Genomic DNA, 6,997 nt, shown 5'->3' on the forward strand with positions numbered 1-6,997 from the left:
TCTGTTTTCGCTATTTCATTATGATGATCGCTTCTCTCTATATAGGACGACGTCAACAAAATATTTTCCCATTCGGAGGAGAAAGTTGGTAATCGAAATTTCGTGAGAAGATCCCACCGCAACGAGAAACGCCTTTGTTTTAATTATGTCCGAATCAAATCCCGTATCATGTCCGTGAGGTACAAAACGTGCTGCTCTTCTGTGAACTTTCTCTATATACTCCGTTAATCTTATATGGTAAAGATTCCGCGCCTGCAACAGTATTCCAAAACAGGAGGGACTAGCCTATCTAAGGCAGTCTCCTTAATAGATCTGTTGCTAGGCAGTCTCTCCTTAATACATCTTTTGCATCTTCCAGTGTACTGCCAATAAATCGCAGCCTTGGTTCGCCTTTCCCACAACATTTTCTGTGTGTTCTTTCCAATTTAATTGATCGTAATTGTAGTTCCTAAGCATTTAGTTGAATTAACGCCCTTTAGATTTGATTGATTCATCGTGTAACCCAAGTTTAACGGATTCCTTTTAGCACTCATGTGGATCACCTAACCCTTCTTTTTGGAATTTGTTTTGATCTTGAGATTTTACTAGAATATAAATGACAGCACCATCAGCAAACAAGCTGAGACGGTTGCTCATAGTCTCCTATACCATTTATATAGATAAGGAACAGCAAAGGGTCTATAACACTACGTTGGAGAACGCCAGAAATCACTTCTGTTTGACTTTCCATCAATTATTACGAACTGTGGCCTCTATCACAGGAAATCACGAATCAAGTCGCAAAAGTGAGACGATATTCCGTAAGTACGCTCTTTCATTACAAGCCGCTTATGAGGTACAGTGCCAAAAGCTTTCTGAAAATCTACAAATACGGAATCAATTTGAAATTCCTTGTCAATAGCACACAACACTTTGTGTTAGTAAAGACCTTATTTTGTTTCACAGGGATGATGTTTTCTAAATCCGTGTTGAGTGTGTGTCAATGGATCGTTCTCTTCCAGGTAACTCATAATGTTCGAATACAATATATGTTCAAAATCCTGCTGCATATCGACTTTAATTATATGGACCTGTAATTTAGTGGCTTACTCCTGTTGCCTTTCCTGAATATTACTTTTAGGCTTTCGAGGTTACTGTTATAATAAATGGTTTTAGTGTCAACAAATCCAAAAGAAGCCACATGGAAACTGCATGAAAAAGAAACTTGGTACTGTGAAAGGAACAAAAAAACTGTTGATTATTATGCTGAATATAGGTTTGTCTGTACCAGCTAATACTTGATCATTCTGCACAAGGAAATTTTAAGACAGATTCGTAGGTGAACCCAAGTCTTGATCGAAGTGTTCACCTGCTTTACATACGAAACTATCAGCTACTTCTACCTGCACAGAAATAAAATTTCCGCCCCCGGGTGGGCTCGAACCACCAACCTTTCGGTTAACAGCCGAACGCGCTAACCGATTGCGCCACGGAGGCGACAAGGTTCATAGCGCCATTACATACGAGTAATCATCTTTAGCTGTTCTTTGAAGACAATACAAGCGGAAACATACTGCCGACCTCATTGTTGCTAATGATGAAGATTTCATCTTCTGCGCTCGTGTGTGACTTAACTCTTGGCTGTCATGGTCAGCCGTGTTCTACGCTGGAAGGGAAGGTGTAACGAGACTTCGTTAATTTGTCTCATTCTTACGGCATTATCATTCATATTTTTATTTTTTATGTATTTCCGTCACCTCAAGTGACTTAAGTGAACATTCCTGGGGGATCACTTGATTACTTTTATGGCAGAAAAGTGAGGCGCTGCTTAGGTACAAACCTTCGTTTCATTATTTTGCTTGGAGAACCATCTCTGATTTCGAGTCCAAGGATGCATCCCAGCATTCACCTTAACCGGTTGAGAGAAATCGCTAAAAAACTAATTCTGGATGGTCCAGATGGGATTCGAACACTGTCCTTCTCGGATGCGAGTCCAGTGCTCTATACGTGGCGCCGCCATGCTTGACACTTAATAACCCACTGCCAAAATAAAGAATATATTTCTTGCTGATATTTGAGTCTCTAAAATGTAACATGGTTTATAGGTTTCGAGGGAACGGGATCAAGCGCTGGTGCAAGATTCCAGTGGCACTGGCCTCCACTCCCCGTTGGTCCTGTGGTATATTTCTGGCAGTCAACATGACTTTTGCATCCAGAATAATTTGTGTTTGCGAAAAACACCGCGTTGCATCACTGTTAAGATTCCACGTTAAACGTTTCCGTTATGGATGGAAGTATGACTTGGTTCTCAGGTCTATAGAAGGACTGAAATATGGTGCAAATGGCTCTAAGCACTAAGGGACTTAACATCTGAGGTCATCAGTCCCCTAGACTTAAAACTGCTTAAACCTAACTAACCTAAAGACATCACACACATGCATGCCCGAGGCAGGATTCGAACCTGCGACGGCAGCGCGGTTCCGGACTGAAGCGCCTAGAACCGCTCGGTCACTGCGGCTGGAGAACTAAAATAATCGTGCCTCGTAAAGAAATCGCTCTTGTGTTCCATCATCTAGTTGTGACTGCTTTACATAGTTGCCAAGAAACACGGTTTGTGTACATCCCGTGGTACGGAATACTGCTAATTTTTGTTTCCGACCCTCTTAATGCGATTTGGTGTGCACCAAAGTAAGCACTACCATCTACTGAAACAAATTCGTATGAGACAGCTGTAAGTCAACAATATGGAAAATATATAGGGCGATTTTGCTAAATGTGAACAAACTGCAGAGAACGGTCCCTAAACGATAAAGCGTAGGTAAGTTCAGCTAGTCATGAGGGCAGAAATGGATGACGTCTTTACTACTGGGTATATATTAAACCATCATACCTGTACAGTACAACGCAGTGCGCGACATGCTGTGACAAGAACAGCGTTAGACATCCACACAGACACTCCGCAAGCCACTGTACGGTGCGTGACGGAGGGCAGCTTCTACCACTACTGCTCAATTTCTTTTCTTCCGCTCGAAAATAGAGCCAGGGAAAAACAGCTCTCTATATGCCTCTGTACAAGCCCCAATTTCTCTTATATTGGTGGTTCTTAGGCGAAATGTTCGTTGGCGGCGGTACAATCGTTCTTCAGTCAGCTTCAAACGCCGGTTGTCTTAAGTTTCTCAATAGTGCCTCGCGAAAAGAACGTCGCCTTCTCTCCAGTGATTTCCATATGAGTTCCCGAAGCATCTCCATGATACATGCGTGTTGCTCGAACCTACCGACAAAACCAGCAGCCCGTTTCTGAACTGCTTCGATGCCTTCCTTTAATGCGACCTAGTGCGGATACCAAACACTCGAGCAGTGCTCAAGAAAAGGTCGCACTAGTATCCCATGTGCTGTCTTCTTTACAGGTGAACCACACTTTCCTAAAATTCTCCAAATAAACCGAAATCCTTTATTCGAACTTTACGGGTTTGATTTCCCTACTCGAATGCGTTACATTACGCTTTTGTACATTTAGATCCAGCTGCCATTCGTCTGTATCCTCGCACAGTCACTCGACAACGACTCCTTCTCGTACACCACAGCATCATCAGTAGACTGCCGCAGATTGCTACTCACCCTGTACGCTAGATTATTTATGTAGTCTACATAGAAAATACACTACTGGCCATTAAAATTGCTACACCAAGAAGAAATGCAGATGATATACGGGTATTCATTGGACAAATATATTATATTAGAACTGACATGCGATTACATTTTCACTCAATTTGGGTGCATAGATCCTGATAAATCAGTACCCAGAACAACCACGTCTGGCCGTCTGAGTCAAACAGAGCTTGGATGGCGTGTACAGGTACAGCTGCCCATGCAACTTCAACACGATACCACAGTTCATCAAGAGTAGTGACTGGCGTATTGTGACGAGCCAGTTGCTCGGCCACCATTGACCAGACGGTTTCAGTTGGTGAGAGATCTGGAGAATGTGCTGGCCAGGGCAGCAGTCGAACATTTTCTGTATCCAGAAAGGCCCGTACAGGACCTGCAACATGCGGTCGTGCATTATCCCGCTGAAATGTAGGGTTTCGCAGGGATCGAATGAAGGGTAGAGCCAGTGGTCGTAACATATCTGAAATGTAACGTCCACTGTTCAAAGTGCCGTCAATGGGAACAAGAGGTGACCGAGACGTGTAACCAATGGCGCCCCATACCAGCACGCCGGGTGATACGCCAATATGGCGATGACGAATACACGCTTCCAATGTGCGTTCACCGCGATGTCGACAAACACGGATGCGACCATCATGATGCTGTAAACAGAACCTGGATTCATCCGAAAAGATGACGTTTTGCCATTCGTGCACCCAGGTTCGTCGCTGAGTACACCATCGTAGGCGCTCCTGTCTGTGATGCAGCCATGGTCTCCGAGCTGATAGTCCATGCTGCTGCAAACGTCGTCGAACTGTTCGTGCAGATGGTTGTTGTCTTGCAAACGTCCCCATCTCTTGACTCAGGGATCGAGACGTAGCTGCACGATCTGTTACAGCCATGCGGATAAGATGCCTGTCATCTCGACTGCTAGTGATACGAGGGCGTTGGGATCCAGTACGGCGTTCCGTAGTACCCTCCTGAACCCACCGATTCCATTTTCTGCTAACAGTCATTGCATCTCTACCAACACGGGCAGCAATGTCGCGATACGATAATCCGCAATCGCGATAGGCTAGAATCCGACCTTTATCAAAGTCCAAAGTCGGAAACATGATGGTACGCACTTCTCCTCCTTACACGAGGCATCACAACAACGTTTCACCAGGCAACGCCGGTCAACTGCTGTTTGTGTATGAGAAATCGGTTGGAAACTTTCCTCGTGTCAGCACGTTGTAGGTGTCGCCACCGGCGCCAACCTTGTGTGAATGCTCTGAAAAGCTAATCATTTGCATATCACAGCATCTTCTTCCTGTCGGTTAAATTTCGAGTCTGTAGCACGTCATCTTCGTGGTGTAGCTATTTTAATGGCCAGTAGTGTACAAGCGGTACTATCACACTTCGCTGGGGCACTCCTGACGACACCCACAGGCCCCTAAGCATGCGTGAACACGGTGCAGTAGCGACCGACACACATGTTCAGATGTGCCATCGTGTAATCGAATGGCTTCACAGGCACCATTATTACTTTGTTCTAGTCTCTGCACGTGCAGTATGGGGTCCACATACACGTCTTTCCCCACAGACAGACATCTAAAGGGTGGTCCGGCGTCCGGGCGAATCTTGCGACTGGACCCTCTCATTCGAACCATCAGCTGGCGTAGGTGTTTTTGGGATGCCTCCGCACAGAACTGCGAAAGTGAGCTGTGGAACCATCATGTAGCAGCCATATGACCCTTAGGACCACCAAAGGCACGTCTTCCAGCGGGCAAACAGGCTCACCTGCAGGAAGGCGCCTACGAGGCTTTCTGGAAGGATGTCTGGTCCCACGAAGCAGTCACCGTCATGGACAACTCTAACGCTCTGACGTGTGTGGAGCCAAAACACTAGTACAAACAGAACATTCATACTTGACTGGTGAGTTCGCACGTGTGCTCTGAATCACTGAAACCCGCCCTATCAAAGATCTTTTTTATCCACTTTCAAGTAGGTGTACCAACCTAGGAACGCAATTCCAGATATATGTCCACAAGACTATTTTTGTTCTCTTTCGTCTCAGGGACCGTTTCCTGCAGTTTACCCCTACTGAGCACAGTCACTTTTTGTAGTGCTATTCAACAAAATGGGCTCAATACAATCAAATATTGTTTCATGAACTCTAAACTGAAAAACTGTAATCCATCCACAGACGAAAACGGAAGTTTTAAAGCTTGGAAACTTCAGTTATAGATATCCTTGTGTCTCATGCTGCATGACAAACATCTAAATAGTAGTCGACCTAGTCCACACGCGAAATAACATTGGCTAGAACATATGAGTTCATACGGAGATTTGTCGACAATCGTTCTCCCTCGCCATTCGCCCGTGAAACAGGGATGCGGTGAAAAGATAGCGGTAACAAAAGTATGCTCCGTCGCACACCGTAAGGTCGCTTCTTGTGTGCAGGTAAAATATAAAAACTGGAACTGTCATCAACCTGAAGGTTGGCGTGAACACCACAGTGCTTTGCTAGGCATAGTCCGACTGGGGGTGATATTCCATTGCGTTCCTCCGACTTTCGAACTGACTTGCGCAAACAGATATAGGAAGACACAGAGTTTAACGTGGACTACTAACAGTGATGGAGCTCAGCATTATTCACATTAACAAACACTGTCAGAGATAAAAGAAATGATACGTGACAAATAATCATGGAACTGGCCGAATATCGAAACGGTGACGTTAGGATTCGTAGCCTACAACTTTACAATTTTTTTAAATGGGTTCGTTGCCATTGTTTAATGCGATAACCGAAGTAATCCCAGTCGCAACCGATTCAGCTTTTATTTGGCAAGTCGTTTGTGCCCAAACTAAAATTAAAGACTATTCAGATATTTTGGCTCTACAACCTCCAATTTTTGAGAAACCACCTCTAAAGTTCTCGATGTGCAATCGACTCATAATTGACGGGATCGATAGGTTACTGAAAATTTAGCATTTTTCACGAACTTATATAGGGCACGCAAACGCCTATTTTCCTAGAAATCGAGGAAAGAAATCTGCCGTTTGTATACCCGTAAGTGAAGCCATGTTAAGCAAGAGCGCCGGGGGTGTAGTGATCTAGGCGGGGAAGCAGAGAACTCCTGTTCGATTTCCAGATGCATTCTGCAGATCTTTTTTATTTGTTTTTTTCCTGGGTCAAATCCTAATAAGAGTAGGAGGTTAAGAAGGTAAGTAAATCAACGAGGAATAATGACAAGGTACGAAAATAAATTTCTGAAACGACTTGGACTAGTAAAGATTTAAAATTTTAAGTCTCGGTGTACGAAAACAATTTCGAGTAAGACTGCTGCGAGGCAAGCATTCGATCCACGTGATCGCAAAGGGAAGA

The 6,997-nt window shown here is 44.4% G+C and overlaps 1 non-coding gene across 1 annotated transcript; it reads right to left on the minus strand.

Moving 5' to 3' along the window:
• Window positions 1-1,402: 1,402 nt before the first annotated feature.
• Window positions 1,403-1,476, minus strand: Trnan-guu. Its single transcript has one exon. It is a non-coding gene; the product is annotated as a tRNA-Asn (tRNA).
• Window positions 1,477-6,997: the final 5,521 nt, after the last annotated feature.

Source organism: Schistocerca americana, chromosome 1 (genome assembly GCF_021461395.2).
Source record: "Schistocerca americana isolate TAMUIC-IGC-003095 chromosome 1, iqSchAmer2.1, whole genome shotgun sequence".
In the NCBI taxonomy this organism is placed as follows: Eukaryota; Metazoa; Arthropoda; class Insecta; order Orthoptera; family Acrididae; genus Schistocerca; species Schistocerca americana.